Raw genomic sequence first — 13,015 nt, forward strand, 5'->3', positions numbered from 1 at the left:
CCCTTATAGCTCCGCGCCCGGCGGAGGGGCGGCCCCGCCCGCCTCCTGCCTCCGCCCGCCTCTCGCCGCCGGCGGGCACCGGCGCTGCGCCCCGGCGGGGCGGCCGCGGGGGGAGCCTCGGGTGTGCGTGGGACGGGGGCAGCTGCGCGGCTGCGCTCGGGCGTGCGGGGAGCTGGGGGAGCTGCGCGGCCCCTCTGGGGTGCGCCAGGAGGGGCCGGGGGAGAGGGGGGGCCCGGGGGCAGGAGACCGAGGGCCGCCTTGCTGTAGGGGTCCCGAAGGCAGCCTGGCGAGGGGCGCGGGGCGGGCCGCGGTTCGCAGGGCAGCAGGACCGCCGTCGAGCTGCTGCCAGCACCCTGGGGCCCGCTGGGGCTCAGCGCAGCCACTACCGCCATCCATCCCCCTCCTGGGACGGCCTCAGAGCGCAGGGGGGTCACCGGCGCTGCTGGCTGGTTCCCGGGCGCTTCCAGACAGGGCTTTTGGAAAGCAAGGGTAGTCCGAACGCCGTAAGTCCAGCGCCACAGCCCTAAGCAGAATGTGACTTAGGGCAAAGCCCAGTGACGTGAGCTCTTCCCAGGGGTGGAAGACCTGGGACGGCAGTGAAGGTGACCAACGCCTGACGCACGTTTCCTTGGCGCTCCGACAAACCTGTGTGAGCTGGCCCGGTAGCATCCCGCCCCTGGCTGGGTCACGCTTCACTCCTGAGATTCGGCGGAACCATTTCCCAGGTCCGGTACCGTCTCCGCTGAAGTAGCAGGAAATCACGCTGCTCCCTCGGTAACAAAGCCAGGCCAAGGACTTGCTAACCTTAAAACTAAGGTAACCTTGCTAACCTCTCTGATTCACAGGGAGAGGAGTTACACATGCTACACAGTGATGTTTCTCCACACACACAACCCAAAATTAAAGTGCTGCTCTTGTTCCCACTGTGCTCTTTTGCAAGCCCGTACCTGACCCACTGTCTGTCCTCAGTGTTCACTATCCCTATCATTAGTCCTTCCGCTGACAATATCCCATTTGGGTCAGCTCCACAGTTGGAAGACAATTTTGTTTCATTCTGTTTCAATAGGAATCTCTCTAGCTCCCTCCACACTCTCTTACCCTTAAAAACGCCTAGCACAGTTGGAAGTTAAAAGGGGCAAAAAAGCAGCCTTGGAAATGTGAATTGTAAATATTTTTCAGCACTAATTTTTGCCTCCAAACCGTGGCAATACTATCACCTCTTACTTCAGTCTAGTTTAACTATTTAAGATTTCTTGGTAGCACAAGAGTGAATGATTTGATGTGAAATGATACAAATGATATGAATTATATGAAATGATACAAGTTAAAAACCACCAACCCTCAAAACCCAAACCCTGCCATTTGCCTGCTAGAAAGCTCTAGGAGGCTTCTTTGATTTTTTTTTTTTTTTTTTTTTCCCCCTGAAGTGGTCGAAAAGTAAACCCTTGAATGCTTAAAGGTCCAAAGCAGGTTGAGTGGGAAGAATATGGTATAAAGGTAAGCAGCTTTCCCCAGAGCAGGAGTTTAACGACTTTTTGCTTTTATAGGTCAGCTCTCTGCGAGTACAAGGGTTTCTTCACCATTGCTCCAGCACGAGGTTGGTGTTGTCCCATAAAGTTGCAGGGCCCAACCCAGTTAATGGACTGTTAATCCAAGTTAAGGTTATTACATATTTGTAAAAGGAATGAATTGTTCAGAGAGCAGATGCATCAGTATCTCAGCCTAAACCTTTAATTGGCTCAAACGTTTTGGCTTGTTGACAGTATCGGTGGAGAAGCCGAAGACGACATGAACATGGTGACACCCTTCTGTCACTTCCTGCTCAGGTGTGCTCAAGGTGACTAAAAAAGCAAATTAGTCGGGCAGTCCATGCAGTTGCAAAGAAAACAAATATGACTTCATCCCCAAAAGTTTATCCAATAGGCTAGTACTATTGCATGTGGTAAATTAGGCATGGAAAGTTAAGTATCTCCTTTGCAGGCAATGGCATTGTCTTCACGTAGCCTAATACTGTAAGTTCAACCCGACCACATGAGAAGAACAAAACGCTTTTCTGTCTCCAGTGAGTTGGCACCTCTTTTTGAGGATAGAATTTCATGCTTTATATTTCTGTAATAAGCCAAACAAATTATACTAATTTAAGAGTAATTGTGGATGCCAGACAAACAAGAAACACCAGCTTTAGACCATTTTACAGAATTGGCAGAAGTATTATCCAGTTCTGACCATTTGACACCCTTGGTTTTACAGCACCCCAGTAAAGCGCAAGCAGGCTTACAATCATTCACAAAGGAAAAGGAGGGAGGGGTTTAACGTCACCTGGCAATAATAGCCCTTTTAATGAATACTATAATGACTGTGAACTCTACAGATTCACATACTCACTACACTTTATGGCAAGTCAGACATGCTTCATACGGTCAGGTTCTCTCAGCTGTAGCCTTCCTTTCTTCAGCAATTTCCTATACTTGTTCAGGATTTCTAACTATTGAGAAGCCTAGTTGAGAGAAATTCCTAACACGCTCAACAGGAAGAGCACAATTGCTGACTCTGTGCAGGGCGCTGTCAAATATCTCATTTACATAGTTTTAAGTACACACCACACTCACCTCCAGCATCCCAGCTGGCAATTTCCAGGGTAAAAAAAGACAAAAATCCTTTGCTCCGCTGAGGACACGACCTACAATATGCAGCTTTAAAACAAGATATACTGCTCCTCTCTTCCACATGACCAGGCAGACTCACATTTCCCCACCCAGAGATACCTTTCCACCAGCTGGCTTCCTAGCACGGACGTATTTCTGCTACACAACCTGGCTACTTCCTCCTTCCACTTATTAAAACAAGAGGTGACACAGTAAATGCGGCAGGAACACCCGCACAAGTTTCCCAGTGGCTATTGCCAGCCTGAAGAGCACCCTTGGTGTTTGAGGTATCTTAATTCTGCCCTGGTGTGCAGGCCTTAACTCCTCTTCTTCTGGTTTCCAGAGACTAATCCTTGTTAAAGTTGATGTTCTGGAAGTAAAATAAAGTTGTCTGGCGATTTTATCGCTAAATAAGGTGATTTCTCCCCTGAATAAAGAGTTCCCCGTCCCATGACAGATTTGTATTTTCTACTTTCTTCTCTGTCTGTATAAATTGGGCTTTCCTTCACAGTTATTTTGATTACCTGAAGGAAACAAAGCTCTATATTCACTTGTTTAGAAAATATTTTGCAGCCGTTTTGAACGGGGTGTCATGCTCTGACTTGGCGTAACTAGTGACAAGGTTTGCACTGTGACGTACTCTATTGAACAAGGTCAAATTTTCATAGGTAGCATAGATCGTAGACGAGCCATGTCATGAACACCCCCCCCACCCCCACCCCCCCCGGAGTTAGCTCAGGGGAAACAGTTTGCCAACAAGCCCCAATTTCTGTTTTCCCCTCTTGTCTGTGCTGACCCTTCCCTGGTTCGTTCTGGCTTTCTCCTTCCACTGGGTTAACTCTACGCCAGGGCTGCGAGTTGAATTGACCGAGAAAGGGTGCTGAGGAGCTGGTGCGACACGATCTGCCGGGGAGCTCCCGAACCGAAAAGTGAGGTTCAGAGAAACGAAGAGCTCCCTAGGGGGTCAGCTCACTTCAGCCCAAGCTGGTCGCTCCTCACCTGCCGTCAGCTTTCCCACTAGCCCGGCTCCGCGCCGGGGGGGCGCATGGGTGCCCGCCTTCCGCAGCCCGCCCTGCCGGGGACCGCTCAGCGCGGTGCCCCTCACGGCCGGGCGAATAACCCCTTCTCGGGCCAGGAGCGGGGGAGAAGCAGCACAATCCGGCACCGGCATCTCACGCGGTTTGGGCACCCGCGCTCGCCGCCCGTGCGGACGCCGGGGACGCGGCTGAAGGGCTCCACGGCAGAACGCCGTCGTAGCCAGCTCTCGGATAACCCTCCTCCTCCTCCGGCAGCGCACCTCCCGGGGGAGCGGGGCCAGACCCGACCCCCCCCCCACCCCCCACCCCCCGCAGCCGCCGGCGGTGCCCAACGCGGCGGCTCCAGCGGCCCCGCGCCCCGCTCCCGCCGCCGCCGCGAGCGCAGGCCGCCCCCTGCCGGCGCCGCGCCCACACCGCAGCGCCCCCGCGGGAACCCGCCGCCGCGGGGGGAACCCCGAGGAGCGGCCCGCCCCCCCCCCCCCCCCCCCGCTCCCCTCTCCCGCAGCTGGCCGAAGAGCGTTTTTCACGCTTCCCGTGAGCGTAGCAGCGCCCCGCGATCGCTCCGCGGCGCTGCGCGGGCGGAGCTCTTGGGGTAAAACGTTGCGAGAGCCGCGGCGACTGCCCGTGGGCTCTGCCTTTCCCAGAAACGGCTTTAGGGCCGCGACCGGTAACTCTGCGCTGCTTTCGCCTCATCCAGGTGCGCGTTTTCTGTTCCTGCAGCAAGTCTAGCTGTCCCACGGGTCTAACGGAACTCGACAAGTGGAAGACTCTGACTTAGGAAGGGGTAACTTCACGGGAGAGACAGACTTGATTTGGCAGCACCCAAATGTTCTCGCCTCCTTTAGAAATACGCGCTTGAGGATCTGTAAAATGCTTCGATCTGCTCATTAGCTAGAAGCTTAACAAACGCAGGCCTACTGTAATTAATGACACTGCTCTGGGATCAAGTACAGAATGTATTCAGAAAGACTGCTTCTGCAGAATTCCAACGAAAACAATTTCCTCTTCTACATAAATATTTCTTTTCATGTTACATTTTCACCCTTCTGCTTCTTAGTTTTTTCAAAGAATCACAATTTGCCGGGAAAGTAATTTATTCCACACGGTGGTTTATATTGTTCAGAGGATTTGCAATCGCTTTCTGTCATGAGACGTATTTGCTGTTACACACCGTAAGTACATATCCCATGAACAGCTTGTGCTACCCTCCCGGCAATCTTGGCATTTCAGGAACGGTTTTACTAGCATCCTGGTACAAATACCTGAAAGGAGCGTATTAACTAGCCTTCCCTTGCACAGCAAAAATGTTATATAGGCAAAAAGTAGCAACATTTGTAATCGCTTATCCAAATGTGAGAACCTAAGGGGTTCCCTTTTGACAAAGAGCGTCAGGATTACGAGAGAATGTGGGTCCTGTGAAGAAAGGCATGGGATTAAACTGGGATTTCTCTCCTCCCCCTCTAAGCATGGATGTATCTTTTCTCTAAAGCCCTACCCTACTGCACATCACTGGTATGGCAATGCTTTCTAGACCACAGCTAACCCCAGCAGATCTGCTCTTTCAAACCTATTTCCCGATACTCAGGTTTCAACCCGATATACTTAAAACCCGCTTTGTTTCAGTGCCGCTGCGCTCACTTCCGACAACAGGAGTGACACAGGCTTACGAGGGGTACTTTGTTCAGCCCCTTGAAGTCAGAGACTGAGCTTTGAGTAGAGGGAGAAAAAAAAGCCACTTGAAAATGGCTAACTGTGTATATGTGTATGTATGTGTGGAGTGCCTGCAGGAAGAATTAACGCTGCAGGGAACAGTTGGAGAACAACTTTGAGAACAAACTATGCTAAATTCCGAAGATTATGTCATACAGTCTCTGGTTTTGCTTTGCAGAAATAGTTTTAGTCAGTATACATACTGTAGCAACATACACAGTCCCTCCAAAATGGCCTAGGATTTGACAATAAAACCACAAAGTAAAATTACAGTCTTTCCTCCAGTGAGTTTGAGTTACAAATCCTTCTAATATAAGCACACCAGAAAAAGTATTGATCAGCTTTACTTATGCCTAAGGAGTATGAGTATTCACACTCATATTTTAGCAAACTGTCAGAGAAAATCAACTCACAATACCTATTGCCCTGTAGAAACCCAGCTAAGTAGGTTTAAGAAGAAAATAGCTGCCCTTGGGCTTTCATTGAGACCGCAGCAATTTATACATCTTATTTATTTTTAATTAATTAGCCTCATTAATTTCAATCTGAGATTTTATTTTTTTTTTCTCTTTTAAAATGTAATATTAATTCTAGGGGTACTTCTTTCTTAGTGCTACTGGGATCTATCAATACCTGGTGACTGTAATGGAAGCGGAGAGCTCAGCACTTTCCAGCATCGGGTCTGGCGTCTGTAACCCAAGCAAACGCATATGCAGGCGGAGGCCTAACAAGTCCTGCTATTTGTAAGACAATAGGCATGAGCAGGAGCTGCAGGTTTGCTTCCCGGTCCCAGGGTGCAGTATGAGCAGTTAAGACACATTCACATATACTGCCTGTGCTGGCGGGTGTGAAATCATTGCATGCTGGCTCAACTAATACGTTATTATTTCCCAGAAGTTTCTGTTCCTTGTGTTGTCTATAATTTGCAAGATACGGCCTATTCAGATGTCTACACACATCCTATGTTGATAGGTTTAATATGACTGCTTTGTAAAGGCTGAGGATTTTTGGAAGGATAGTTTCATACCCTCAGCCATGAAATCAAGGATAGAGGAGAAAACCTTTATTTTTGATCATCAGCTTTACAACTCAATAATAATTATTTCTATTTTCCATGCACAATTAAAGGGTTAAATGTTTCTCAAGCAAGGATTAGGCCCCCTGATTCACATATCCTTTCATACAGTAAGAAAAAACAAATTATATGATCTTGTCCTTACAACAAAGCCTGTTTAATGAGACTGGGATGATTAGTGACCATAACATAGAAATTAGCTTGGAATGGTGGCGGTGCAAACTCTGTCTCCCTCCCTCTGCAAGATAATAGCTGAGAGAAAATCCTTCCTTGCTGTGGTCAGTCTCAAAGACATAAGCAGATGACAAATGGAGGAGAGCACTATAAATCTCAGCAAATTAATTGGTGTAGCTTTGTTAGCTGCTTGGTTTGTTTTTAAGAGGGGAATCCGAAGTAGGATGCAGTATAGCAAAGAAAACAATAATTATTTTAAAAGTACCAGAAAAAGAAACAGAGAAAAGAGGTGCACACAGAGTTCATTGCTTGTTCCCAGTCACAGTCAGCAAGCAGAACCTTATGCTCATAATGAACCTTTAAATGTGTTTTGTAGGAGTCCATACACAAATGGGGATCAGGGATTTCCCTCATGTTTAATTAGCAATAGGAGGAGAGAGGACAACATTTGTAGCAGAAGCTACTGGGCCATAAAACCCAGACATAGCGGTAGCCGTATTAGATCAGCTGGAGGTAAGGAGGCTAAATTATGAAGGACTATAAAGGTAAAGTTAAAACCACATTTCCAGCAGAGCTGCAAAGAGCTAGGACAAGGATTCTGGGAAAGGATGGCACAGCTAATTAGCATTTTTCTTAGTGAATTACTTTAATGGCATTGTAAATCCCAGTTTAGATTTCTTCCTGAGGTTTTTTTTTTTTCCTTCAAGACGTCTTCTGTTTTAATTGATTAATAAGCCATTCTAGATGAATATAGCAAGGAAAACCTGATATCTTGAATTGGCCTTATTCATTAGTGTTAAATAAGTCTTTAACAGGTATTAACAAAAGAACCTTGTATTATCAACTACTGATTTTCTTCTCCTCCAGTAAATGACTCTATATCTGGTCTTGTTTATACAAGAGCAATAATATCTTAAAAGGTGTTCATGTCACATATTGAACTAGATATGTAAGTATTACCAGTTTAGTGATGGGTGTTGATTTACAATGGGAGAGTTAATCTTCTCAAACATTAGATAAATAGTTTGTGTGAGAATGAGTTAAAAATAGGATATCAGAAGTTTCCAAATCAGTGAATTTGAAAGGCTGGGTGAAACAAACTGGGGAAAGGGTGTGTTGACCCCACTAGAGGCAAGAGAGAAGGCTGTAGATGATGGCTGTGAAAAGCTCATGTTTCACAAGTTTGACACTTCAAATTTCTTCCTCTTTATCTCACTTAAATGTAAGCTGAAGGGGGCAGGAATAGGGTTAAAAGGAAAAAAACAAGATTTAGAAAACAAGTGTTGATCTTTTTGTTCATTCTTTCTTTGTGAAAGATTAATTTATTTTGTGTGACCTTCCTTTTCTTAAAATATAACAGACTTTTGTATTGACCACGTAATTCTTGTTTAAAAGAACAGTTACCTAGTTTTCGCTTGATGCAGCTGAGATAAGGGCCAGAACAATTAGTTGTATAGTATGAAATGAGAAACAGCTCTTTATATAAATATCATGCAACTGGATATTATACACAAAGTTGGATTGGTACAGCAATGACAACTATGGTTTCTGGAAGCTGTGAACTACTAGTTCACCACAAGAAAACAAAAAACACGTGAGAGGAAAAAGCATAATATTGATTGAGTGGCTAATGATGTTGAGTGCTGACCATCATCTGCTGATGGTATACTGAGCACACCTGAGAGACGGACTGCAAGAGTTCTCCCAAACCAGGGTCCTGCAATGCCTCAAGCATCCCATATCTTCTTGTACTATAAGCAGCACTGCTGATTTCACTGCAGGTAGTCTGCATTTAACAAAGGCTTTAAGTCTAATCAGAACACTGAGCATCCCAGGAATAGAAAAAAAAAAAAAAAAAAAAAAATGGAGCCATACTCTTCTAGTAGCACCCAGTGAAAGAACACAAGGCAATAGGCACAAATTGCAATCCAGGAAATTTTACTTAAACACAAGGAAAGAAATTCTTTACTCTGAGGGTGGTCAAACATGGGAACAGGTTGCCAAGAGAGGCTGTGGAGTCGCCATCCTTGGAGATATTCAAAGCCCAACTGAACACGGCCCTGAGCAACCTGCTCTATTTGACCCCACTTTTGAGCAGGGATTTGGACTAGACAATCTCTAGAGATCCCTTATAGCCTCAGGTCTTCCATGATCCTCTGAAATGGAAAAGATCAATTACTCTTGTTAGTTAAAGCCTAAGCTTAAGTATCCTTTGGGGTAAATTGAAACAAAATGTGATTTTTCAAATTACTCATGTTATGTCATCTATGCATACTAAATGGCGGCAGTAACCTGTCTTCAGAATACTTAATGCTGATGAAACTCTTTGCCCTAAAACAAGAACCCAGCATATACAAACGACATATACAAAATCTAAAAGCTGAAGGAGGTTCAGAGGAGTAAGAAATATCTTTCAGAGCATGCATCTTGTCTTTTCCTTTCCCTCCCTCCCTCTCTCTTTCCTTTCTTTTCCTTGTTTCTATCTGTCTGTCTTTGTCTTTCTTGTGCATGTTACCGGTAGCTCAGGTATATGTGGATGGCACTATTTGTTTATGAGACTCTATACCAAAATTAAAAGAGGTCAGCTCTCCGTAACCCATAGCTTTCTAACTTCTCCAAAGAACCACTGTACAGAGCAACTAATACTGTTTTGTGCTGGCTTTGTAGCTGTCATTTCTTTGAATCTTGAGGTTTTCCCCTGCCCACCCAGCTGCTAAAGAAAGGCAAACACGTGAGCCAGTTAAGCCCAAAAGAAAGAAAGGCTACGAGGATGGTAGAAGCTGGGTTTCTCAAGAGAAAACACATGCAGTTTTGCTCTTTCAGTTAGATATGCTCAGGACTTGAAACGACTACCAGGATTTTTGCAGTGCCAAGAAAGGAGAGTGAAGAAAAAACAATGCTGAGGGGTGTGTGTGTGTGTGTGTGTGTGTGTGTGAAAAGTTAAAAACTGGTTTCTGCAGACTGAAGGTGGACTACAATTTACTACAGAAGATTTTAAGGAAGGAAAAAAACACCCCACAAACCCAAACCAGCTAAATCTGAGGCATCTAGAGCTAGTAAGGCTTGTAAAGAATATATATTCTTAAAAACTTATTTGTTATGGAAGCTCAAAAATAACTTTTCTTTCCAATGAAAGGTTTTACATTTTTTAAAATTAAGGTTTTCTTCCCCCCTCACTGTTTAAATGAGGCTAAGAAACAAGCTGGAATTCTGAGGATGGGGAGCAAAATGGGGTGCGTAGGGCAGGAAGGTAAGAGATTATCAAGCGAGCAACTTCTGCTGCTATTTGGACAGAGGACAAAGTTTTCTTTTAAACACCTTTTCACTGGGCAGCTTTCACATCTTTATTTTTGCTTGTTGCTGTATTTTTTTCTCATCAAGCATTTGGAAAAATTATGTATGTCTAATCCTTGCAGTTAATAACAAATAATCATATGCTAGTTAAGCAAATCATTTTGTTCAGGATGAAGAGAACTGTATAATGGATAAAACACAGAGCTGGTGAAGAATATTTGTATCATGTAACGTTTTCTCACTGAAAAATAATGAAATGTGAATGTTGCAGTGAAACAACATTTGCTTTAAGCCAAAGTATGGGAAAAAGTAGAAAACACTTGCAATATTCAAAATAAGGTGGTTCTGATGCTTACAAACTTAGAAGTGCCTTTTCTGTCCAAACTTATATACTTGTTCAGAGTAAAAACACAAAAATGATGTTGTACAGAATTGTTAAACTATTATCATTGACCTGGACCAAAAAATTTATCCTGATAAAAAAGAGAGACTTGTGACTTTGTTCCTATATTTGACAAAGCTCATTTACACAAACACAAAAAACCCCTTGACCCAAAATAATCAGTTCAGGGCCCAATCCCACTTTCTCTGAAGTTAATGTCAGCTCTGGTGGGAATTCAAGAGCAGGACTAAGTGCATGCCTAACATGTAGGTGACATTAATATTTTGTCTACGCAAGCTTAGAGTAAAAAGTATACGTGCGTTGTGCATCTTTCCTAAAAAAAGAAATGAATGAACTCCACAATGACTCACCATTTTTTATTACATTTAACTTTTACTGTGGGACAAGGAAGAGTTCATCCTACTTTTGAAATAGTCTTATTTTTCAAAGTTACAGGCACTATTTTTCCCATACTGTTACATTTGCCCTTCCAACTATAGACAGAGGGGCAGAATTTATATGTAACAGTCTGGAAATCTCTCTCCAGGATCTAAAAATAGCCTTTCAGTTTATGAGAATTTTGCAATGATGAACTACATCTTGTAGTTTGTTAAAATGGGAGTGCTGAGTGTGACTGGAGGGAAGGAATTCCCAGATCTCCACACATTAAGTAAATTTGTTGCTATTTCTGATACTTAATAGGAAATTATTTCCTAATCTCATCATTAGCCCAAAGCTCAGCATTGCTGTCTTGAGACCTGGACTAGACTAACTTCAAGAACACTTCAGCTGAGGCAGAAGAAGAAAGTATTTCTTAGCAGGAATCTTTTATCAGTTTTTATATCACAGCAATTTGAGATATGAGCAACCAAAGCAGTGGTGTAGTGAGAAATGAAGGTGAAAATAGAATGTATACTTGCAGCAGCCTCGGAAATACTTAAGAGACACATCTGTACTTGTAGTTAATAGCAGCTTAACATATAAAGGAAAGGAAAGGTGCTGTTAACTGCATTAAAAAGAAGGAATGAGGAACAGTAGATGATCTTGTCACGAATACAGAAGGCATACAAGGTTTTAACTTGTTTTAAAACCCTCACATTCAGTAGCATTTAATTTATTTCATATAAACCAAACACCTTTTTTTTTTTTTTTTTAGATTTAAATACTCGCAGAGCTACCAGTACATTAATCTTAGACTGAAGATAACATACAGTCCTTTTGAAGGACTGTTCATCACTACCTTTCGAGAACATTTTACAATAAGATCTTAGGAAACCCAGTCCACGGCCCTCTATCTCCTTCTTGTAAACACTTTCACATCTGCGTCTTCATATCAAGATAGACAGCTGTTTCTTTGCAAATACTGGTCCTGATTTAAATGCACACAGGCCTAACCCCTGACAAAGTTAATAATCAAACCAGTGCAAAATACAAACGAGTGGTATTTCCCCCCCAGCACGGGGCAGTTCCTTGGCGGGGTGAGGAAGGGATGTCCTGTGGCAGAAGGGGAAGTAAGCAGAGTGTGACTGGAGCACAAAGCAAAGCACATGTAGTGTTTTGCTGTTGTTTGAGGGGTTTTGGTGAGTTCAGGGATGGATACATGTGTTAATAATTAAGGCAAATGAGTACACTTGATAATTATAGTTTAAGTGAGGGGATCACTTCAGGTACTGGAATTTTGTGCAGTGATTGAATTACAATGTATCGCTTATTTTAAACTCTGCTTCTGGGTAACCGAGTTCATGAACTTGGCTACTGATCTCCGCCACCGGCTGTGAATTCAGACCGCGTTCCCGCTGTCAGCCATGTGGGAACGGCAGCCAGCGCTCCTACAAGCCAACAACTTGCCTGCGCGCAATTTTGAGCTAAAGTCTGCGGGAAAGCGCTGTGCTATACACAATGCTGACGCCCCCGCCCCCAAAGAACCCCCAAACAAACCAAAGCCAAAAATAAAACCCTAAAAACACCGAGGGAGGAGAGAGAAAAGATCCCGGTTCTGCTGTAGTACGCAAACAAGCCGTTCCTGCCGGACGGCCTCCCGAGGCTTCTCCGGCGACCTCGCTGGCCGAGACCGACGCTCCGCCGGGGCCCGGCGCCCGCCCGTCCCGCAGCGGGTACCCGCCGACCGCCCTCCGCCGCAGGGCAGGGCAGGGCTGGGCCCCGGGCCGGCTGCTCAGCCAGCCGCCGCGGGGCGAGCTCACCCGGCCGCCCGGGAAACGCCCGGGACGCGGCCGGAGCTCCCGGTCGATGTTTTAGGCGCGGAGCCCCCTCCGCCTCCGGCCCAGCCGCTCCGTGCGGGGGACCCGCCACGGGCAGGGTCCAGCGCGGCGCCCCTCTCCCCCCCCCACCCCCCGCCCCCTCACCGGGAGACGGCCCGCGCCCCGCTCGAGCTGGCGGCCGGTCCGCCCGCGCCGACCGTTAACGGCCGGGCCGCTCGCGCGCCACCTGCCGGCGCCTCGTGGAGCGAACCCGTCCGCCCGCCGGCGGCAGCGGCGCGCGGCGAGGGCAGGGCCTGCCCCCGGCGGAGGGGAGGACGGGGCAGCGGGGCCGGGGCGGTGCTTGAGCGCGGGGAAGGACGAAGAGGGAGGGGAAGGGCGGGCGGCGGCGGGGGGGGGGGGGGGGGGGTGACACCGCGGCGGAGCGATTGGCTGCTCCGCGCCGGGAGGAGCTGCTCCGCGTTCGCAGCGCTCTTTGATAG

Source organism: Accipiter gentilis, chromosome 25, assembly GCF_929443795.1.
Source record: "Accipiter gentilis chromosome 25, bAccGen1.1, whole genome shotgun sequence".
NCBI lineage: Eukaryota > Metazoa > Chordata > Aves > Accipitriformes > Accipitridae > Astur > Astur gentilis.